General features: G+C 48.0%; 1 pseudogene; it reads right to left on the bottom strand.

Moving 5' to 3' along the window:
* Positions 1-12,647: 12,647 nt before the first annotated feature.
* The window catches only part of LOC123129700 (hydroxyproline O-galactosyltransferase GALT5-like), a 78,595-nt pseudogene continuing 65,887 nt past the window's right edge, over positions 12,648-25,355 (bottom strand).

The raw sequence follows: 25,355 nt of genomic DNA, 5'->3' as shown, positions 1-25,355 counted from the left end.
GCAAACACCAAAAATAAACAGCTGTTGCAGTCATGCCTAACCAAATATATACAACAAAGTTTGAAGGCTTGAGATGGACAAACTTACATTATTGGTGAAGACAGGCTCTATAAAGGCCTTGTCCATGCTGATGGGGGGGGGGCAATTCAAGAAGTTTACCACAGAATCTTCTTCAAAAGCATTGCCTTTATTCTACATTTTGTTAAGAGTAAATATAGATGTGATAATATACGAAAAATGGAGAATATTTAAGATAAGATGAAGAGTGATGCTACATAACCAAGTAGCTATAAATGTAAGTGCAGCGATACAGGCAAAAGGTACAGCCAAGAGCAATGCACAGCTAAACTTCTTCAGTACCAACCTTATGGTAAGAGTAAATATAGATCTGATGTGTAGAAAATGGAGGGCAAAGGAAAATAAGCTGCAGAGTGATGGTACATGAACAACTACCTGTCATTATAAGTACACTGATAAAGGACAACATGTACTTACAAGAACAATGCAGAGCTAAAAAAACATTGGCATTGGATATATTCTACACTAATGTAACCATTCATACAGATCAGATAATTTGGAGCGAACAATTGATAAGCAAGCTATCATGCATACTGCTGTCACATAATGAACCAGGTATGTATGCAAGTACAGTGATACAGGACAACAGGTACTAACAAGAGCAAAGCAGCGGGCAGCATATTTGTGATATCCTGTCGTTCTTGTCAAACCGGAATTCTTCTTCGAGCAGATTTCCTGCAAAAAAGATCCGTAAGGCACATGCGGAAAAGTAGAAGTTCAAATTGTCATGTGATTTCATAGACAGTACCTCATCCTGGGAACGAGACCAGTGCATAACAAGGTTTTTCCATTCAATGTCTTCTAAATTTAGCACAGGAGACTTCACCGGAAATTCGTTTATAGACTTGCCATCAAAGTGTGATTTCCTCAGGTAACACCGATACTGCTGCAATGCTTCCTTGAAAAGCACAAGCAAGCTTTGCTCGTCATGACTATCCAGATTGACCCTCGCCTAGTTACAACAATGTAATGTAAATCATTGATGTGTTCAATCAGCAGAAAACAGGAAAATAATAGCCATGAATAATAGCACTTACACGTAAGTTGGACAGGAAGATGTGAAAATGGTGTTTGTCTTCACAATAATCTTCCCATGATGGGAATATATGCACGTAGTCCCTAACAACATTGAAAGCATTGTCTTTTAAACTGGGAATAAATGGAATGGGGTTCCAATCTGCAGGAATTGGCCGTCTCTGCAGTTGGGATAGGTCTTCGGCCGGTGGACTTGCTGTACTTTTTGCTGGAGTGGGATTTTTCTGTGGTACAGCTGGTGCTATGGCAAATGAAATCGGTATACCTTTTGCTGGAGTGCAGGTCCTGTGTGGTGGGGCTAGTGGTGTGGCCAGTGAAGTATGGGTACAGTCTGCTGGAGTCGGTCCTACGTTTTGTGTCACTGGTTGTACAGCCAATATAAGTGGGGTGCTGTCTGATTTCTCCGGCACCACCACGTTTTTCAAGGACTTTGCTGGTGCTCCTTCAGGTTCGGCAATCACCCTCTTCCTTTTTGATGTCTGATGCACAAGAACATCATTTGAGTGGAAAAACATGGTATGATGACAGATGGAATATGTATTGATAATGGATGGGCATGGCATCTCGACATATATGATGAGTAAACTAAGCAGATGGCGGTGCAACAAAGTAGAAGAAATGCAAGACAACATATGCAAGATACCCGCAATCAATAAAACATTGCCAAATTAGAACAGGCACCTTGATGGGTGAACAGGACAGGCCATCTGCCTTTGACTCCTCGAGGTTAGAATAGTCATTAGGATCATATTCTGAACAAGAATCAACAGGTGGGGAGCGTATGAGTTTCATTGCATCCAGAATGGCACTCAATGCCTTGGTGCCAATTTTGTAAGTCATTGCAGTGTTTAGCTTCAAGAGTGGACTGCTGCTAGTGCGACACAAAGCAGCTACACAGATCATAGTGTAGATATAACGGGAAAACCTTAAGCATCAGAGTAAAATCAGCAAAGTGGAACTTGCTGGAATATATGTGCTAGTATTGCCGGTACGGCTAGAAAGGCTTCGGATACCAGCTCTCTTCAAGTGAAGGTGCGGTACTGTTAATATCAATGTAACTCTCAAAGGCGACACAGCTCCCCGCATTTCCTTGCTATTCTTATAGGATTCAAGTGGGCAGGCCACTACAAATCCTATTCCTATGTTTACAAGATCCTACGAATCAAAGAGGCTCAAAGTGTCCATCACAACCGACCGTATAGACCTCTACACTGCAAATGTCCCTGCTCATCTTCAGTACAAGGAACATACTGTACTACTATCATACTCCCTCCGTTCCAAAATATAAGTCTTGGTAGAGATTTCCACTATGGATCACATACAGATGTATCCAGGTACATTTTAGAGTGTAGATTCACTCATTTTGCTCCATATGTAGTCCATGGTGGAATCTATACAAAGACTTGTATTTAGGAACGGAGAGAGTACATATTAAAGAAGAACGGAAGAGGAACATGGTAAAGAAGAGCAAGCAGATTTTGGATAATAAAATGTTGGTTGCGCAGTGCCCACACATGATGAACCAGAGCGCATTAAGAATGCAACTCCTAGCTGTCTCTCGACCATTTCAGGCGGTTGGATGAAGATCCTACGTCTCCTAACCCTTCTTCTTCCTCGTCTCTGATTCTTCCCATACAGAACACCGCACGGGCCGCCGGCCGGACCACCGGCCCCCACCGCCTGTGTTCCTCCGCCACCCCCACCCCCACCCCCACCCGCGTCGAGTTTTCTTCGTTCGGCGAGGCCCCACAACCACCCGAGCCCCTTCGATCGCACCGGCGAACTCCGGCGAGCTCTGAAAAATCGACTGACCCAATTTTGAAATTTAGTCTACTGTGATTTAACTAGTGTGGAATATAAAAGGGAAAACCATAAGCATTGCGAGTATGGTGTTGAGCGTGCCATGGCGGATCTGAAGGTGCAAACCAGACAAAGGCAACTTCGCAACCAAGACAAGAAATCAGAGTAAAGCAGTGGCGATCTATTTTCTTGCTGCGATAAATAAGTTGAGCAGATACGAAAGAGTACCGCCTCTGGTGCGGCGCCGTGTACGCATCTGCTGAGAATTTGACGGTGCTGCGGTAGCGATGGTTGTCAGTGGCGTGGAAGCAGATCTAGGAGGGTAGACGGTGGCGGCGGGGTGCGGTGGACGAGACGGTCGTAGGAGCGGCGCCGGCAAGGTGGACGACGGCGGGGATGAAGCGAGAGGACGGGATGCAAGGATCCCGGTCCGAAGCCGTGGATGAGAGAGGTCGATCTCTTGTAATGGACGGCGGCGTCGGGGTATCAGCTCCGGCATGGTGGAGGAGGACGGCGGTGGATGGGGTGGCGGACGGCGGCGGACGGAGGAGGGTGGGGTGGAGAGGGTGTTTTGGCGCCCACGGAGTACGAATGGGGAAAAGGGAGGTAGAGAGGAAGGGGGAACCATGTATTCAGGGCGCGCTTGTCTCAAATGCGAGGAAATTTACAAACTTAGCCCCCGTTTCAAATTTCTACTACATCACAGCAACACTAGTCGGTTGGGGATAGGACGGTAATCTCGCATACACCGAATATTTGCCGACGAGAGTTTGTTTTTGGCGCCCACCGTGTATGAATATGAATCGGGGAGGGAGTCGATTTCGGCCGAGGACACACTGTGTTTTGGCGCCCACCGTGTATGAATCCGGGTGAGAGGCGGTTACGTCACGTTTGGGTGAAATTACAAACCTACCCCTATCGAAACCTATAGAAATCCAGCATATAGGCTTTGCGTGGCAGGGATAGGCAGTAGTGATTTCCATCTCGCAGATTTTGGTTTCGGGCGGTTACTGCGACTTTCCCCGCTTCGTTCAAATTTTGCAGAGTGCACGTTTACCGTGCCAACTCAATTCGAATCCCGTTTGTATTCTATTTTTTTCGGGCGGGATCCATTTTCAATTGGAATTACATTCTATATACATCATTTTTATATATATACTTTCAAAAGCACAACAAAGAATTCTGCTCCTTTATATGTATAATATGATTTACAAATACAACGATCTCGAAATCTTAAGGTTGAATTCGAAAATTTTTAACCAAATTATGTTCTACTAAAATGTATGGATCAGTAATATCTACATATTAAATAACATAGATGTGCGTGAATTCATATGAGTATGCATGTTTGATAGATCAATTTTGGTTCGAGTATGGATTACATGTATCATCATCTCGAATTCAAATATTTGAATCCCTTTTTTGTTCACTCCTTTCACGCCCATCTCTCTCGCATGCATGCTCCTTCAGGTAGCTATCACTCTCTTTTCTCCAGCTCACCCGCACGCTCACTTCATGTTGCTCCTATCCTCGCAAACATGGTCTCTCGACGTCTCCCTTGAGAAGTGTCACACTCTCCCTATCATTATAAATTACACGGTTTTCATTATCTCTCACGTCTCTACTGTTCTCTGGTATCACTCGGTACCTAAGCTTTCTTTTTCACCGCCAAACACACAGTCTCCACTCGTCTTTCACTTTGTCTTTCTCTCTATGGGATTCTCTCACACACCCTATATGTCTCTACATATGACTCATACCACTAAAATTACTCTCTCTATCTCTCCTGTAGACACAACATTTGTTGCGGTCTCCTTTTCGTCTCCATCCCAGACTGACATTATTCATTTGTTTACCGATCAGACAACCCCGACTACCGTCTCCTCTCTCTCTCTCTCACAGACACACACGCACAACTCCTACCACTAAAATGTGAATGGAAAACGAGATTTTGTTATACCCAAACAAAAAGGACTGGAGGGAGTGATTTCTCTGACACGGACGCGACCTCTCATAGCGTAGGCATTGAACAGGCGCGCCGGCCAAGAGGGCTGAACTCGTTGCAGGCCCGGCTGAGCACGCCTCCTCGCCGCTTGCAACCAGCTTAAGACTGCCCCGCCTACCTTCATTGAATCCGCGCGTGTGCCGGCAACACGTCCTTCCGCGAGCCGGCAGGCATTTTAGAACACAAAAAATGACTAAAATATAATTAATTTACGCATGGTCTTGACTTATTGTGCTCGCACTGGTAGCAGGATCTAGTAGAGGATTTTCTTTATTTATAACTCTCCTCACATTTTTTTGGCTTTGAAGTGAATCATGGTTGTGGACATTATGTATGAATGTGCAGATATCTGTGAACATGAGTTTGATGTGGAAGTTGAACTTGCAATGTCGGGCTTGCGCGTGAACTATACCATGTCCAATGCTTCGTCTGTTATTGTTTGGAAAGTAATTGCTGTTATTACATGACCCGAAAAAAACATTTTGTGCCACATCAGTAGATGCACGGACATCACAACAGGCATGCTGACTGGATAAACATTTGAACCTAGCTATTATGAAGGAAATTTTGTATTGACAACAGTTTTAGATAGCAGGAGACGCCTAGCCTGCTCTGCCTCTGCTAGCTTATTTCTGGCTTCTTCCATCTCTTCTTTGGCTTGGGTGAAGAGAGCATCTGATTGCTCTTTTCGCTTCTTCAGGAACTCAGCTACATTCTTAAGGGCTGCTGCACGCTTTCTTTCAGCCTTTACTAATGCCACGAGGACACGAACAGCTGACAACTCCACCTGGCTTGTGTGTAATCCAGCATCATCTGGGAATTTGCACCTTGTGTCTAATCCAGCATCATTAGGGAACTGGCACCTTGTGTGTAATCCAACCTCATTTTGGAAACATGATCTCGAGGTTGACCATACTTCCCTCCTTTCAGGAACTGCATCCTGACATGAAGTTACTTCTTTTTTAGATCAGTACTCAGAGCAACCTAGATCCATTTAGTAGAAGCCAGATAAATAGAACTCGGAGAAGTGAATTCAAAAGGAAAAAATAAATAAAAACAGACTACAAGGTGAGAACACCCACTTCCTACATCAAGCTAAAAATGAAAGCATTAGGACGATTAAGACTCTTCTTATTACACATCGAAGAACACCACGCTTAAGGGAAACAAAAACTACAACGTATACACATTGAAGAACACGAGGCTACACGAAAGTAATTGAAAGGGTGTTACTTATCAAAGCTCGTTTTACAGGTTCGGTGCAGCTCCTCTTTAACTTGCCACGCTCCTTGAAGATGTCCCGAATATCCCGTGTTTGATCTTCATTTCTCCTCTGCATGTTCGCACTCGTGGTTTTAAAATCTCAACATGGCAAGAAAAATATACTACTAGTAATACTCGCGCATCTTGTGGGCAACATTAAAGCACTCGTCTGCCATGTTAGAGCATCTCCAACAAGATAACCTACTCATACAAATGCATCTTGATGCGTGCAACGCATGGGCATTTTGCTAGTTCTAAAAACCTTTCCATCATTTGCCACACTACTAGTTGCAGATGAAAAACCTACCCAAGCACAACGCGATACAGGAGCGATGCACAATTACAAGCTGATATTCTGTTGGACAATGGAGGCTATAACCAATTACTTTTACGGGAACAATAGCACCCAGGAAATTTGAAGGGTAGGTATGAACAAAATTGGAACTGCACATGTACTGCTAAGTGATTCAATACACACATTACCAATCGAGGAGGAGAACGATGGTCGCGGCGGCCTCTGTGAGTCATGGTCGGCAACGGGAGTCAGTTCATTGTCCACGACGGTGGTACTTCTGCGCTTGGCGTCGGCTTCCGGGAAGCAGATACGAGACCGTGGAAGACGATGCCGGGGAAGAGGCTCCGTGTACGACAACGGCGGTGGACCGGCTCCAGTGCGTCGTACGAGGGCGTCGATCAGGCAGATGCGCTGCGGTGGACGAGTGCGCCGATGTAAAGGGGAGGAGCACACAGGTTGCGATGCCGTGGAGAAGTCTATTTTGTGGTGCGAATAGAAATTGGGGAGTATTCAGGTGTACTACCCTGGGTGCCAGGGTGGGGTTGGCTGGGTAGGGTGAACCTGAAGTTATGAAAACAGCCCCCTACCAAGCGTCATCCGTAGGCATGTTCCGAAGGCTATGATGGTAACTTCCCACTGCTCGAATCAGGGTCGCGGGAGATTTTCCCGCCGACCTCAAAATTTTGTGACACTGGACTCCCCGTGTGGCGTGTTGAGTGATTCGGCTAAGCAACTAGCGAGTAGTAGTAGTAAACTCTGCATATTAGGTTTGACCGAAGTCAAACTTCCTAAAGTTTGACCAAGTTTATAGAAAAATATAAACATTTACCATAACAAATATGTATGATGTGAAAGTACATTCAAAATTGAATCTAATGGTATTTATTTGTTATTGGATATGTTAATATTTTTTGTTATAAGCTTTCTGAGAGTTTACAAAACTTGACTTTGACCAATGCTAATACGCGGACTTAAATAAAAACGGAGGGAGTACACATTTGTTTTCTTAGTTTGTAGTGAATTAATCATTTGTTGAAATTGTGAAATAAATATATTAGGCTATTGACTTCGAATGTAATGGTATATACAATTCAATAGTTACAATCATTGTCGAATCCCAAGATGTATACAAGGTCTGTAGTACTTCACAATATGCTCAAACTCACATAATCCCAGTCAGATGAGAATCTAAATGCATTTCATAGTTATTACTTTGTAGGATGCAACAAGAACAACCATAACTCTACATCAGCCATTATAGAAGCAACATTTTGACATATCCCAATGTGTGAATGAAACATGTAGAGAGAGCTTTTGAAGATGGAGCAGATAGGGCGAGAAAGATTGTATGTATGTGGACGAGAGAGTAGGAGACAAACCTAACGAGACAGAGAGAGAGAGATAGAGAGAGAAAGAGAGAGAGGAAGAAGTTAGGTCTGTGAGAAAGATGCATACATGTAATATACATGAGATGCGTCTGCATCTGGATTCTGTATACGTGGAAGGACAAGAGACAACATTTTTGATGAGAGAGCAGGAAAAACAGGGACGAGAGGGGAAGGATCTCGTGGGTTGACGGATTGACAATTTTGTGCGGGGGAGAGAGGGATTGGTAATTTTGTGCAATAGAGAGAGAGGATGGGGGGAGGAGTCAGTCAGCCGTCGTCACGTAACCCTGCTTCCAAATGACCCTGCATTCTCTAGCATGGTGTGGTCGCCGTCTTCGATCTGCTCATTGCCCGCTTTGAAGATTGAGGTGTTGTGCATGTTGGGGTGCAAAGAAGCACAAGCGAGAGTGGTCGCCGTATAACCTTGGATGGGGATGAATTGTGTGCTCGGGGGAGTGTGTGTGTGTGTGTTGTGCTGCGTGTCTCTCTCTGTGTGTGTGTGTGTGTGTGTGTGTGCAGGGGCCGGGTGAGGGTGTCAAAATGTGTGTGTTGATGCATGTGTTGCATGCGACCGTGCGAGGGACGTAGAAATCGAGAGAGATGATTGTTGTGTTATGGATGCTCCTCTCTCTGTCTCTCTCTCTCCCTCTCTCTCTCTCTCTCTCACACACACACACACAAGTAAACTAGAAGACCGTTCTCTCATGTATACACAACGTATCGGCATCTGTCTATGTCTCACTCATACACGATCATTTGCACATTCACACCTCTCTATGTCTGTATCACACGCACACCGTCTCCACATTGCCCTTCCGCCACAACACACATATGGACACATACACACGTTCTCTCTCAGTCACACACACAAAATCAGTATTAAAAAAACTAGGGCGCACCTAAAATGTCCAAATCCAAATAAACACGAACTGGAGCTAAATTCAAATATATGGAAATATTGCAGCGTCAAGAACTTTCAGAGGAAAAAAAAGTGGAGTAATATTCGAGGATTGTTTTCACACACACAAAAAGGTTCGATGGATGTCCTTCGAGCGCGACACGCTGACGCACCGTTCGATCGACCACGCGGCCGCGGTTCATGCCCTTGCACAGGATTCCGTATCATGGCCGTGGTACTAAGGCTGGTCACAATGGGCAAGAACATAAGCTAGTAACTAATAAAAGCGCTGCCTAAGTCTAATGTTTACGTATACTAGTACGGTTTTCTTTTAAGTTTGACCAACCTTATATATAAAACTAAAGTAAGCTCCCACACGCGCACTCATCAATATGCCGCCGCCGCCGTTGCGCATGCCGGTGCCCGCCTGCTCCGGCCAACAATTTCTCGCCCATCACCGTCGTGTCGCCGCCATCCCTGTGCCATGAAGCCGAAGGCTCACCCGCTCACGTCATCTGCAGTCCCTCCTCGTGATGCCGCCGTGCTACCAAGCACGCGATCAGCTGGTGGAGCCGCGTCTATGCACGCAGCGTACGAAGAGGAGGACGAGCGCGTGCTCCAGCACGCCGGCGAGGAGGAACTAGCGTGTCATTGTCGTCTCCGCCCGTGCGGAGGAGGTGCGCATGGTGGCTGTCGCGGCGGAAGCCGGTCGCGCGTGCGTCGAGCCCGCAAACCGGGTGCGGACGCCGAATCTACCTTTGAGACCTTGAATGCCACGTGGATCCTGCAATCTGAAGGAGCAATTTGGGTCAGTCGGCTCATGTGAGCCGTTTGATGCAACATGGATGGCTAGAAGGGCTTCTTCCACCTCTTCTGTCATCTTCTTCCTTCGCTCCGTCGAACTTCTTTCACAAATCGACTGACCTAAATTATACTGCTAGTACAAACGTATTAAGTACAGTAGGAACACGAAGATACAAGCAGTAGTACCAACTACAAGAAGAACAGTAGTAAGACATAGTACTAGTACTACTGTACATACTAAAGAGTTCAAATAACGAGAAAGAACATAAACATAGTTCTGCTGGGGCCTCAGCACAACACACCCTTAAAAATAAACTAATAAGCAACTAGTCTGCTTGACACTGCAGTAGAACCAGCATGAGCGATGGCACTGCCACCTACTTGGAGTCCGAGTCCACATCCTCGACTTCGTCCTCGTCCCTCTTCCTCTTCCTCTTCACCGATGCTTCTTTGCTTGAACCGGACACTGGGCTCTGCTTCTTCATCTAACCCTTGTAGATATTTAAACAAAGGTAGGCATCCATTGCTGTGTATAGGATGTGATCTTGATCTAATGTCTTCGACTCCCATGCATGATGAAACTCGTGATGAGGTTTCTTCAGTTTAGCGTACGAAGGATCAATCATGGCTGCTGCCAGGGTCAGCATTGAAGGTTGAGAGGAGGACACCAGGCTTGCCTTCTGGAGATCGAAGGACTGGCCTACAACGAGACCTATCTGATGCAGGACGTCACTGTCGTTCTTAAAGCCTACAGTAACGAATTTCACTTTTTTGTCCTTGAGGAAGTTCTTAAAATCCTGGCACTCAACGTCGGCATGGCATATGTGGTAGACCAAGCAAACGTTATATACGCAAACCTGGATCACGGCGGGCTTCTTCCTCTCTTCATCCTTTAGATCCTTCTCTCGTCCCAGGACTATAGTGTACTCAACATCTAGCCCGGCGACCCACTCATCCGTTGAACTGTTGAACATGCGTAGGAAGCGAGCAAGCCATGCTTTCACCGTCTCAGATCCACGTGTGTAGATGACAATGAACTGATCGCCGGTGATGGCTCTAACTTGATACTCACGGTGACCATGGAGATTTGGGAGGCCATGGATTTTGGAGGAGGGTTAGGAGAAGTTGAACTATTGTACCCCACAAAAAAAACTAGGAGCGAACTAATGTGAAAGGACGGGACGACTGAGAGAAAACTGTTGTAAGGTAGAAGACGGGGATGAGTAGGGTGTGCGAACGGCGTGGGGTTGTTGGCTTGCCAGGTGGATAAACGGCTGCAAGCCCCCAAAGAGTTCTCGAGAACTATGCGGGACCCACTAGATGTCATGTCTACTAGACCCATATCGTAGGCCTGACGGTATAGCTTCTGCCTGTTTGCACGCCATGCCGGCGCGTGGATGTAACTTCACTTAATTTCGTCAAACGTCGCGCCTCCCACGACCTTCACCTCCCTCGTGTGGTCGCGCCCTTTGAGACTTCGACCAGCTATACATGAGCAATTTTTTTGCCTTTTTTTAGACAAGAAATTTTTTTTGCCTACTCCGCATGCAGAGTAAATTGCACAGAAGTACCACAATTGAGACATTGAAAACAGATTGATACCAAGATTGGTAATTTTTACGTGTCAGTACCAACTTTGGGGTGAACCGTTGCAAAAGGGACTAAAAGTGTTGTTTATACGTATTGACAGGCAAACTGACCGGTTGGGCCCACCCGTCAGGTGCCACCCTGGCGTACCCGCGCGCTGACTCGGACGAGCTGGGTCGCACCGTTTAGGCGCGGCTGGTGCGGCCTGAGCCTCCGTCTCCGTCTCCGTCTCGCCCGTCGCCACCGCCGACCGCCCGCGCCACCGCGAGCTTGAGGCACGCTCCTCCACGACCGCGGCCCCGCTCTGGTTACACAGGCACACCTTCCCGACCCCCGACCCGTCCCGCCGTGCCCGCCTCGCACTCTCCTCCATCCGCTTCCGCCGCGGCGCCAACTCCTCCTCCACTTCCTCCATCGACGCCGCAGCCTCCTCTGCCTTCGCCGCCGTGGCTACCCCCTGCCCCACCTCCTCTCCCCTTCCGCCGCCGCCTCCTCCTCATCCCCTTTCCCCTCGTTGTCAGCCCCCGCGTCCTGCCCCGCCACCGTCTCGGCGCCCCGCGCTGGTGCCCAGGTGGGATGGCCGTCGGCTCGCGCGTCACAGTGGTGGCGCTGGCACTTAGCAACATGGCATGAAAATATGGTTCTTAGCAAGAAACTTTACACATTGAGCTGAACATATGTGCTAAAGAAAGAGAGGTGTTCCTCTTGAGTACAAGTCAATATATCTTAATGATTCTATGAACTCCTGTTTTTATTTTCTGAGGAACTTGTCGGTCCTTGTGATTGGTGAGTAAGCGGAATGTACATTGAGCTAACATGATTCGCCAGTTGGTTGATATTACATTCCAATTTCTCGCATTTTCTGCAGCAATGGAAGCAGCTTCTATGGGCCAGGGGCAGTGAGCTGGTGTTCAAGTGTTTGCCAAGCTGTAGTTGCTGGAGCATGCGCTTCTGGATCAAGGGGAAGCTGGCTGTGGTGGCTGTTAGATATGGCACAAGTGAGTGCGGCTCTGCATCTGTAGGAAGTAGTTGTTCTGTAGTAACTTTGTATAGGCCGGGTTAAGGTAGGACCAATGCTGCCAGTCTTAGTATTTGTGTATGGAACTTCGTTTAGGAAGTTGTTCCGTAGTCAAAATTGATAAGGTTAGTTGTAATCGCCATGCTCAGATTTAGTTCATTTTGAACTAACCTCCTGTTTTTGCGGGCTTATGCGGACCTTTGCTTATGTGCTTGCAGTTTGTAGGAACTTTGTTTGGAAGTCGTTGCTTTCAATGCTTGCAGTATGTAGGAACTCTGTTTAAGAGGTTGTTGCTTCCGTGCTTGCAATTTGTAAAGACTTCTAAGTTCAGCCAGTTTGTGATGTTGACAATGGTGGCACGAGCATGTCGCACATCTTCAACCGGCAGTCTGCGACATTCATACTTCTTAGAACAATCAGACATGCAGGTGGAATCGACAATGCACAGGAGCAGCTCTGAACACACAAAATGATTTACCCGAAACATCTAATATGTATATATAAGAACAGCCGGTATACAAGTGAGATCAACAGAGCTGTTATAGTTCCTAGGTCAAAAACAATTGACACATGTACATGGTGTCAGCATCTAGCTAGTGTCAGAATCAGCAGCTGAATTAACCAGCCACTGACCAAAAGAATGAGCGAATTACGCAAGCTAATTCTCCAGAGATCCTCCAAATCAAGATCAAACTCGAACTCATCCTTGCTGTTTGATTCTCCAGAGAGCCGGGTACTGCTTTTCAATTAACAAGCAGTCTCATTGTCATCTGGCATTGCAGCATTGAGCACTCCCGGACTGCGGCTTCCTCCACAGGCAGATTATGTGCTGCGGCGACTGGTAGTGCGCGGTGTAGTAGCCGTCAAAGCAGCCGGCCTGGAAGAACTTGACGTCGTGCGAATACTCCACTAGCTGGCGAGTCTTGTTGAACTTCTGAACCCAGATGCCCATGCTCACGTCTTCCATCTTGAACAACTGCAACAATCAGGGGGAAGAAGCACACCCGTTTGTTAGGCTTTTTAGACACACTACATAGATGTTTCAAAATCTAGTTACTGGCAAGGGGTGGTAATGACTTGGTAATGACTTACTCTCAGTGCCTGGTTGTCAAACTCGGATACGATGTACTCAGCTATTTCTGATGAAATCACATAGCCCGGTCCGTTTGCATAAGGTGGATACACTTCCTCTTCCCATTCCTGAAAAGGGGCAGAAAATTACATCACACTCCTGTATGCAGCGTGAAATATATCACTACCTGGAGAAATTTGCCACAATTATGACACGTACTTTTTTTCTGAAAAGAAATATCATACTCTAATACCACTACCAGGTATTGTAAAATATAACACCCTGTGTTGATAGGTTGATCAATAATTCATTTGCAAGCATAATCATAGTTCGAGCTACCAAGTAAACCCATGCTTACTTTAAGAAAGGCAGAGACAAGCATGAACGCACTAAAACATGACACTGGAAATGGGAGCTAACATATATGACCCGTAAAGCATTAATATGCTGAATAATGGAAGTCAAGTCACACCAATGCAGGAATTTGCATGGCCCAACACAAGGATTCTCTGCTTCCATGAAAGGCACTAGAACAATGTCACCAAAGAACTCTGCTTCCTTCTTCAGCTCTTCATTGACCTCTTTTTTCCCATTCTATAAAGAAGTTTTCTATTAGAGTTTGCAAAGTCAGCAATATAACTATAAAATGTAGCAATCATCCACAGGTACTTACCAGAGCGACAAAGAACCGGGCAACACTGTTAGACGATTTCCTTGTAGCAATCATCCATGACTTGCGAACGGCCGTCCGCTTGGCGAAATGGTTGGCTGCAGAAAGGATACCAATGAACAGCTTGACAGGTTCAGTCGGCAGAGGTGAGCCCTTCCACTGTGCAGACATTTCAAGGTATCGCTATGGGTCGAAGCTAGGGTGTGATTTGGGCAGATGGGCGACAGAAATCGACTTGATGTCAAGGCCTCTGTTCAACGACAGGCCCGTTGCGTCCTCGATGTTGTAACCCTGTTAAATCCACAGATTGACAGCCCATCAGATAACAGGTTCTCCATCGATGATATACTATGTAAGTAACCAACGAGCAATGTCTGCAGAGGCATGGCAAAAATCTTACAGTGCGGTAAGGGAAGAATGCAATATGTTGCTCATTGACATTGACATGGTAGCCTTCGAGACCGGCTGTGATGGTTAGGACAAAGAGCTTGCCCTCTGTAAAGGGGTATGCCTGATCGACAGAGACCCTGTCTGGCTCCGGCCTGCCGATCAAATTGTTGAGCAGCCACTTTATGTTTGACGATTCCTCTGTGTTGGGGCCATCATCCCGAGTCCATTTCTCACACTTGACTTCCCCATCAACTGAAATTGGAACCAATAGCAAGCAAATTCTGTGATGAAATTTGTGTTGGTTTTAACGAACAAATAGCTTCAAAATTAAGATACCACTATTAAATTTCTTAGCGAACGACGAGGAAAAAGCAAGATTGAACTGTGGAATCAAAGGAGCTCACCCCTATCCTCGTCGGGCCGGGACGCCGGTCCCTCGCAGCGCTGCAGCAGTGCCCACTGCATGCGGTAGCAGGTGTTGAGCTCGATGACGGGACGGCCGCTGAAGTCGCCTCTGATCCTGGGGTTGAAGTGGAGTATCCTGGGCGGCTCCTCCCCGTGGACGGCCTTGGTGCTGAGCAGCTCCACCATGAACTGCGACGACGCCGCCCCGTCCCTCCTCGTCGGCCAGGCCACCACCGTGACGCGCGAGCCGACGGCCATCCCGCACGGCAGCTCCATGGCCACCTGGGCGCCAGCGCGGGGCGCCGAGACGGTGGCGGGGCAGGACACGGGGGCTGACAGCGAGGGGAAAGGGGATGAGGAGGAGGCGGCGGCGGAAGGGGAGAGGAGGTGGGGCAGGGGGTAGCCACAGCCTGCGGCGTCGATGGAGGAAGCGGAGGAGGAGTTGGCACCGCGGCGGAAGCGGATGGAGGAGAGCGCGAGGCGGGCGCGGCCGGGAGGGTCGGGGGTCGGGAAGGTGCGCGTGTGTGGCCGGAGTGGGGCCGCGGTCGTGGAGGAGCGTGCCTCGAGCTCGCGGCGGCGCGGGCGGTCGGCGGTGGCGACGGGCGAGACGGAGACGGAGACGGAGGCTCGGGCCGCACCAGCCGCGCCTAAACGGTGCGACCCAGCTCGTCCGAGTCAGCGCGCGGGTACGCCAGGGTGGCACCTGACGGGCGGGCCCAACCGGTCATTTTGCCTGTCAATACGTATAAACAACACTTTTAGTCCCTTTTGCAACGGTTCACCCCAAAGTTGGTACTGACACGTAAAAATTATCAATCTTGGTATCAATCTGCTTCCAATGCCTCAATTGTGGTACTTCTGTGCAATTTACTCCCGCATGCATGATACTCCCTCTGGTCCTTTTTACTCCCGTCAACCATTTGCAAATTGTTTGAACAAATTTATACTTTTTTTGAACACCACCTTATATTAATTAACCAGCCACACCAGTACACTCATTCGATACAATATTCACCACACAGGGCGGTACGTTATTTACAAGAATATCATCTAATCTATTGTCAAAGCTATACTTAGCGATTAAGTGTGCCACCTTATTGACCGAACGGCTAATCTTTGACAATTGAAGATTGTTGATCAACTTCGAGATGCTCAACGCTTTCATCTTCAGGTCACGCATAGCAGACCTGTCAACGCTTTGACAGGCATCAATGAAATCCCATGACCAAATTTATACTAAAAAAATCAATATCTACAATACTCCCAAAACACTTAGGCACGATGCATTAACTTCTACCTCGTTTTTTGTTTTTTGACATATCAACCAAGAGGAGATGTGGGTGTGCATGCTTTTAATGACTTGAGACTACCAAACACGACATGCAGTGGTTAGTTCATTGCATACAATGCTATTAATTAGCAAATAAACATTAAGATCTATCGTTTTCCCCTCCTCGTTGGTCACAGTGCACAATCTAAGATGACTTGCTCGCCTAGACAGACGGAGTACTGATTATAATGAGTACTCCCTCCTTCCATCTATATAGGGCCTAATGCATTTTTCAAGACCGCCTTTGACTATTGATAAAATTAATACTACATGGCATGCATAATGTGAAAATTATATCATTGAAAGCTCCTTTCACATACGAATTTGATGATGTGCTTTGTGCAAGTTGCATGTCATATATTATTGCTCTAACATTTGGTCAAAGTTAGCCTCGAAAAACGCATTAGGCCATATATAGATTGAAGGAGGGAGTATAAGAACTACGTTTTATAATGAGTGTAAAAATATTGATTTGACATTGTGAATGTTGACACATTGTGGAATAGTTTTTGAAGTCTGTAAAAGTACTCAACTAGTGCTGTCGTTCTCCACAAAAAAATGTGTTCACCAATGCATGCACGAACTCTAGTTACTCTAACCCCCCCTCTCTTCTTTAATTTTTTGCCACATCAGCATGTTTGCTATTCCCGTGTGCATGATACCAGCTAAGATACCACCATTATGGCCAGCCTTAATCATCGCATGCAATAATTTAGTGCACCTTGAAATATGAACATGTGTGGGGCGTGTTTGTTTTTAATGACTTGAGACTATACCTAGACCGTCATGCAAGATGACTTATTATGCACCGTTCCCCATACCTGCAGGAAGCCCGTTCGTCTCCAATTTTTTTCCTCTTCATGTGTGGAAACAATATGCCTGCCAAACTCTCCTTCTCCCTTCGGCGGTCCCACCACTCCACCCCGTGTGAAAAAATCTGCATGCATGACTCTCCCCCCCCCACGCTCATCCAATCCGTTGTGACCAGCAATATTTCCACCCCTTCGCTCCCCCGTAATTTACTCCAACAAATATGCCCACGTAGCTGTTACTTAACTGCAGGTGCATTCGGTCACTGACATATGGGCCCAATAGGGGTCTGGCCCACATGTCAGTGACGCAACTGGACCAGCAGTTAAGTCAGTGCAGCTCAGTCCATATCTTACATAGGTGTGCCATTGCTCGCTATAAATACTGCGCCTCCCATGACATCGCTATCTCCTCCCCCTCACGTTCACATTCATCGCTATCTCCTCCCCCTCCCTCTCACGTCCACCACCATGGCATCACCCTCCAAGCCCTAGGAGCCCCTCGCTGCACCGCGCGGACGGTCACGTGCCGCTGTTTCGTTCCTCGCCGCCACTAGTTGAGGAGGACGCGTCGGTGTTCCGCTCCTCGCCGCCACTAGTCGAGGAGGACCCGTCGGCATTCCGCTCGTCGCCGCGACGCGTCGAGGTGGACGCATCGGTGTTCCCAATCTCGCCGGCACGCGCTCCGGAGGACGCGTCGGCTCCCCGCTACGAGGAGAACGCCGCACCGCCCGCCGAGCCCCCCAGCCTTGAGGAGCTTTGGAAAGAAATGGATGTCGCCTTGTGAGAGGGTTTGCCTCCAGCAGAGCGCACCAAAATAGAGACGAAGAAGAAGGCCGAGGAAGAGAAGCGCACCGCAGAACAAGCTGCCTGGGAGGCCTATGTCGCATCCGAGAAAGTCAGGCAATTGGCTCTTTGGCAGAAGGCTCGTGCGAGGGCCGTGAGGGTGGTGGAGGACGCCCATGCCGACGCCCTGAGTGCAGTGGGGCCCAAGCGCCTCATCTACGCTTGGTGGTCCGTGGACCGGGTGCACGCTTCCAGCGAGGAGGAGTACCTGTTGGCGCCGGCTCACCACAACGGTGAGATCGCGCTCGCCCGCCGGCAAGCCGCCAATTAGCACCTCACGAGTTGCGAGGCTGAGGAAGAGGCGTTGTGTTGGCGCGCTGGGAAACGGCCGCGCACCAGGGAACTCGTGGCGCGCCGCAAGCGCTCTTGCGAGTGCCGTGGCTTTTAGGAGGAGTATATTTTTTGTTTTGTAAGTCGATCTCATTAGTTTTGGGACGCAAATGATAAATCCCGAACGTTCAGGAATTCTTAGCATCATTAATTAAGTATGTAAAAGGGAAAGTTTGGAAACCTTGTGTATTCGTACGCATTTTGCAAGTACATGCATATAGCACAAACTTTACTATATACTATCACAGGAAAAGAATTCTATGAGAGATTAGATGCTTTGTGATTTGTGAATGCCACGTGTCATCCATCAGGACGGGTCTCACCTGCTAACCGTGAGACCTAGTCTCATATAATTTTTTCCCACTATCGCACTACACGTCTCTCTCGATATGTGCTTGCAGACTATGCTACTCCCTCCGTCCAGGTCAATAAGTCATCTTTGGTTGTGTACCATGACCAAGAAGGAGGGAAGACTACTTATACACCTAGACGGAGGGAGCACTACTATTACTTATGTACTCCCTCCGTCCGAAAATACTTGTCATCAAAAAGAACAAAAAGGGATGTATCTAGACGTATTTTAGTTCTAGATGCATCCCTTTTTATCCATTTTGATGACAAGTATTTTTGGACGGAGGGAGTACGTACAAATGCACGTTTTAACATTACGATGCGGTTTTTGTAGAAGTAGAAAAAGAGCACTAGTCAAGCTTGTGAAACGATTCAATGCAAAACAAATGCAAAAATTCTCATTTGATTGTTTACTTTTAGCTTCCTTCTCTGTGGTTATTCCTCTGTCGTACTTTGTACGGAGTATCTCACTGGTTGGAAAGGCATGCAAATTCACAAACCGCTTCCTACACCCTGTATATCACTGGTTGCCGGCGTTGACGTTGTCGCCCGTGTCGTCGAGGATGAGGTTGCCGAGGTCGGGGAAGAAGTCGTTGTTCGCAACTAATCATGTGGACTAGCATAGTAGTAGGATACAGAGTAGAAACATGAATTTTACCATGATTTCGAACGGGAAGGACAGAAACACATACGGTGCAACGGGAGCAGCACCGTTGGTGTTGAGGTTGTCGCCCATGTCCAAACACCACGTAGACACGGTCTTTGAGCACGGTTCGTAGTCGTTCCATGCTCGAGCATTGAAGTTTGTAACTATCTCTACTCTTATAAAAGATCGAGTTGGTGATGATGGTGTGCCTGCCATCGTGTAATATAGACCGTCCGATCTATATATGACGGGTAGAAAGTAAACCATGGCAATTTTGCAAAAAGATACATGCACCTCTCTCCACACTTGCAGATAAGGACTTTCCTTGTTCATCATTTTCTCTCACAAGATAAACTATTCATACAAATGCATCTTGGTGTTCTGTGCAACGCATGGGCATCTTGCTAGTTTTAGATTAGAATATACTACTCCTTCAGTGCTAGTAGTAGAGCAGAATCCTACTCTACTACTCTACTCAAGCAAGTTAGGGCATAGCATTATAGGGACTACCAGTATTGTGATCACTCAAGCAAGTTGTCTGGCATCGACATGACCCTACGCTGCTGGTATGTGTCTCGTAAGTCAAGCGGCGTGTTGTAGTCATCATCACATGTCCACTTCCTGCAGCACATATTCGCTTCTCCATCTTTGTCCGCACATAATCTCGTCCAATCTTCCATCCCCGCTAAGGCGCCTCCCCCCCTCGTCCGAAACCCAAGCACTAACAATGGTAGAACCGAGCAGCGTCCACCGAAAGAGTGGCTAGAATTCGCTCCCCACAGAGGTAATCAAGCTCGTTGTTTAGCGTGTGGACAATCTCAGTACCATGCCGCTCGCCACGTGCTCGTCGGGGCTGTACCGTTTACTCAAAGCCCTCAGGCCAGAGCTTTTTAAGCCAGCTCCTTGCTTGCTGATGCCGCCTGATCTTCAGAAACGGCGTGTCACGTAGCATAACGATCGTAGGGTGGTGAGCATCAACCCCCTTGACTGTGATCCGATCCCCGTCAGCCTCAACTACATTAAAGGTATGTACTGGGTCGGCATGAACATGTCTTGGATGGTGCTCGTCGACGGTCGCTATAGCTGGATGCTCGTGGAGGTCTACACCCGGCGATTGATCCCCCTTCCTTCGATTAACACTGCACTGCTTTGGCACCGCGGCCCAGAATACTCGGAATCTTACAGTAGCCAACATGATACCAAGTTTGATTTTCTCAAGGTTGTAATCTGCCAAGTGCCCACAAGATCTGCGAATTATAAAGACTTCAGGCTAATTGTGTTCTTCAACTGTGGTCTTGCCTATCTGACAGGTCACTACGGTAAGTGGATAAATCTGCACGTCCATCACAGGATCATACATCCTCAATGGTTCTCTGATGCCATTGAACACAAGCGCTTCATTTACGCTGTCGACTCCTTCTATGGCTGGACGTATTGCTGGCCTACTCCAGTCATTGCTACAAACAGCTGTTATAGTAGTATGTTACTTTCCTATGATATCATGATGGCTTGCTTATATTACTATCAACATTTGCTGAAAAAATATTCATGCTCATAACATGCTGTTCTTAAGATTGACTAAACCAAGAGCCCTTTTTTATTTGACTCCAACTTGATATGATGTTGTAGGCCGCCTGGTGTCCCTACCCTTCCTAATCCCAGAACCTTTCAAAGAAAAGCAGCATGGTAGTTGCAGGTGGTTCCTGGCTCGATCAGACGACGGTGAAAGATTGATGATCGTTCGCATGTACCGGACGTGTTGTTTCGCGGAATACAGTCACAGTCATTGCAAGGTCTTTGAGCAGGATCCCAGCTTCTCTGGGCCTTCAGGAATTTTTGACTGGAGGCTGGTAAGTAGCCTTGGTACACGCTCTCTGTTTGTCGGACTGAATTATCCGATTAACCAGGAGATAACCAACGGCAAGGATCATGATGGCAGCGCGGTTTTGTTCATTAGGCAAAACTGTGTGTACACAGCGTACCATGCGTCTCTACATGCACCATACCCTGATATGTGCCGCCACGCTCTGCAGCCCAAACTAGGAGAGAGGGTCGCAAGTATCAGACTTCGACCTGCTGGCTGGAGTTTCCCCCGTCAGGCACCCATCTGGTTCAAGCCGTCAACCAATCTCCACAGCTTAATTAATAGTAACGTCTAACTGAGCCAGTTAGTTAGATGCATACACTTGGTGTAGTAGGATCTTTATTTAGTTTGATGCATACACTTGTTCTTTTTTTTGGCAGCCCTTTTGTAATGATGGCTGATGTTTGGTTTGGAAGAGAGAGCTGTCTTCACTCTTTTGGCCTGCTTACTACTTCTGTTGCACCCCCAACCCTAGTTGCTCCTGGTGCTGTTTTCAATGTACAATCAGTAGTATATTTCGTCTGTTGCTTGAATAAATGTGTTGTTAGAATGACAAACACAATGTTTTGGAAGTCGTTGCACGGTTCGATCCTTTAGTGCCCCGTACCGTACGTAGCGCATACTATTTATCGTACGGAACACATTTTTTGAAACTCGGAACACATTTTCCACTTGTTGATAACATGCAGCCCACTGATGAAGGCCCAATAGAGAAGCCCATAATTATCTGGAAGGGAGGCTCTCACATGAATCCGGCCCAGGTACATGCTCATGGTCCCCTAAACATAAATAAGTAAATAAATAAATAAAGCTAAATGCTCATGCACCAGTTCTTTGGGAAAATAGGTAGCCCGGTATTTCTTTTTGAAGAATACCCAAGCTACGCCTATTTGTTTTCTCCGAATTACTGGGCTGCAAATCTTTCAAGAGGAGGAGGGATGCATTCTAGCCTGGCTTAAGAGTATGGTCAATGTCTGTTAAAAGTAATATCAAAAGGGGTTGAAAATTCCAAAAAAATTTATAGCAAATGGGATATAAGTTTCTTTTTTTGTTTTTGTTCTTCACTGATATCTTATACGTATTTCATTGGATTTAACATGACATAGTACTAATTTATTTTTAAATTTGTTTTAGTATGGCTATTAATTTTTGGATTAAGAATATTTCGTTCCCCAGCAAAAATTTATGAATTTTCAAAATTTCTCACATATTTAGTTAATTTTTTGACCCTGGTATTGACCAGAAAATAGCCAGCAATTATAAAAATGGAAAACGGGCTGCAATAAATTCCATATGAATTATAAAATGAGTAAAAATTATAAAAATAATAGCAAATGGGTTGTACACGCCACAGATTTCGAGGCTGACTTGTTTACGCAAGTCTTTGTCAGTGAACACACGATTCTAGCAGCAGTTAGTGTTGGATGGCCATCCAACGTCCGACGTGCTTCTTCAATCTCTAATCTTCCTGCTCCAGCCGCCTAAACTAGCGCCGGTGGGACTGCCTGCTCCCTCCTCTTGTGGCCCGCTGTGATGCCGCGCAGGCTTCCCCGGCCCACCCTACTCCCTCCGCTGGCCTGGCCACACGCAATCAACTGCCTCCTTATTACGCAAAAAAAATGATTCCTCCCACTGACATCTAGGGCGCACCGGTTGGGAGGCTGACCTGTGGGCCTACTAAGTTGACGCGTACATAGGGCTTGTCAACTTAGTCAACAAACGATTCTAGTAGCAGTAACCGTTGGATTTGAATCGAACGGTCCTGCTGCTTCTTCAATCGTTGCTCTTCTTGCACCAGCTGCCCAAACCAGCGCTGGGGAGACCGCCTGCTCCTTCCTCCAGTGGCCGGCTGTGCTGCCGATGAGGCCTCATCGCCCCCTACTACTCCCACCGCTAGCCAGGCCCTGCAGCAACGGCAGCCTCACACCGCAGCCGAACCAGTGAACCCTCGTACTCCTCTCCGCGTGGGCATCCACTGCCGCGTCTTCGCCGGCTCCGTGTCTTCCCCTTCCTAGGCCTCGTCGTCCTCCACCGCATTGGTGCTCTCGGCGCGACGTGGTCAACGACATTCCATCGGAAGAGTACTGTACGTGGAGAGGCTGACAACTGGGTTCACGGCCACAACCCAGTTTTTTGTGATTTGCCAAGTAAGTCGCTTTGTCAGGCCTGTTGGGCTGCAAATCTTTCAAAACGAGGAGAGCTTTCATTCGGCTAGCCGAGAAAATGGCCCATCAGTAATGATAACAAAAAGAATATGGGCTCCAAAAAACCTTAATAATTAGCAAATGGGCTGTAAATTATTAGAAATAATGGCAGATGGGTTGTATGCTGTTTTCCACAGATTTGAGGCTTTCCTAAAAAAAGGTTGACGCACAAGCAGTGACTGTTGGATGGCCATCCAACGGCCGTCGTGCTTCTTCAATCTCTGCTCTTCCCGCTCCAGCCGCTCAAACAGGCGCCGGCGGGACTGCCTGCTCCCTCCTCCCCGCGGCCGGCTCTGCTACCGCGCAGGCCTCACCGCCCCACCGTACTCCCATCGCTAGCCTAGCCATCCCTCTACTCACCCACACCTGCTGTTATTCTTTGGCGATGGCAGACGAACCAGTAAACCCTCGTACAGTCGTACTCCCCTCCGCGTGGGAAACAATTGTCGAGTCTTCCCTGCCTCCGTGTCGTTCCCTTCCTAGGCCTCGCCGTCGTCCACCGCCGTGGTGCTCTCAGCGCGGCCTGGTCAACGTGGTCAACGTCCGACATGCATCTGAAGTGGACTTTACGTGGTGAGGCCGACAGTTGGGTCCATGGCCACACACAAGGAAATGCCTCCTTATTACGCGCAAAATAATGATTCCTCCACCTGACATCAGGGACCCACCGAAAGGGCCTCTGTATTTCGTGAAAAAAATGTTACCGCTGTTGACAGCTCGGACCCACCAGCTATATCTTCGCACACAAGGAAGTGCCTCCTTATTACGCACAAAAAAAAGAATACTCCCCCTGTTAGCTAGGACCCGGTATAGTGGCAGGCTGACTTGTGGGCCTACTAAGTTGACGGGGACGGAGGGCTTTGTCAACTTAGTCAATATGCACGATTCTAGCTCTAGTGACCGTACGATGTCCATCCAACGGCCGTAGTGCTTCTTCAACCTCTGTTCTTCTTGCTCCAGCCGCCCAAACCAGCGTCGGTCGTGCCTCGTGCTCCTGCCTCCCGTGGCCGGCTGCGATGTGGCGAAGGCCTCACCGCCCCATACTACTCCCACCGCTGGCCAGGCCATCCCTCTACTCACCCACACCCCCTGTTATTCTGCGGCGACGGCAGCCTCACACCGCAGCGAATCCAGTGAACCCTCGTACTCATCTATGTGTGGGCATCCACTGTCGCGTCTTCCTGGCTCCGCGTCGTCCCCTTCCTAGGCCTCGCCGTCGTCCACCGCCCTGGTGCTCTTGGCGCTGCGTGGTCAACGTGGTCAAGGAACGGCTTCCATCGAATGTGGACTGTACGTGGAGAGGCTGACAGCTGGGTCCACGGCCGCAGCAAGGAAGTGCCTCCTTATTACGTGCAAAATAATTATTCCTCCACCTGACAGCGGGACCCACCGGACGGGCCACCATATTTCGCGAAAAAATGTTTCCCCTTGACTGCTGGGACCCACCAGCTACATCTTCGCACGCAAGGAAGTGCATCCGGGCAAAAAAAAGATTTGCCCCTGACTACTGGGACCGACCAGCTACATCTTCGCAGGCAAGGAAGTGCCTGACAGTCGGGACCCACCTGGTCGAAGCGTACGTAGCATTGTCATTCTGGTCGCGAACGTGTACGTACATACTGGTCGATGTAGAGGCGCGCACGTGTCGTAGTAGAGGCGCGCACGTGTCGTAGTAGAGGCGTGCACGTAGCATTTACACGTACGTACAGCGGCCAGGGTGCAAGAAAGAAAATATGGCCATGTATGTGTACATACGGGCGGGGTCTCGAACGCCTACTCGCGCATACGTACGGCAAGGGCTCGTGTACATGGCTGGGTCGGAACGGAGAAACAGCGTCGTCGTCGTGTTCATGGGGAGGCAACGGAATGCGTCGTGTCATGGGGAGGCAATGGAATGCGTCGTGTTCATCGGGAGGGCTTGGACGGAACAGGTGATGGAAACGAGGCCTGGTGTACCGCAGAACATTGGAAACGGCCTTGTGTTGGACTGGCCACATTCGAAACGGGATCCTGTTCATCGGAAGGGGTCTGGCGTACCGCAAAACGGAGGAAACGGACCTCCTACGGTCGAAACGGGGGTCCTGTTGATTGGGAGGGGTGTGGCGTACCGCAAAACGGAGGAAACGGACTTGTGTTGGAGCGCTACGGTCGAAACAGGGGTCCTGTTCATCGGGAGGGGTGTGGTGTACCGCAAAACGGGACTCCACGGGATACTATTCATCTCCACCGTCGACCTCCTCCAGCCTCCACGGGCTCCTGTTCATCCA

This window comes from Triticum aestivum, chromosome 6A (assembly GCF_018294505.1).
Source record: "Triticum aestivum cultivar Chinese Spring chromosome 6A, IWGSC CS RefSeq v2.1, whole genome shotgun sequence".
NCBI lineage: Eukaryota > Viridiplantae > Streptophyta > Magnoliopsida > Poales > Poaceae > Triticum > Triticum aestivum.
This window is presented reverse-complemented; position numbering and strand designations above follow the sequence as displayed.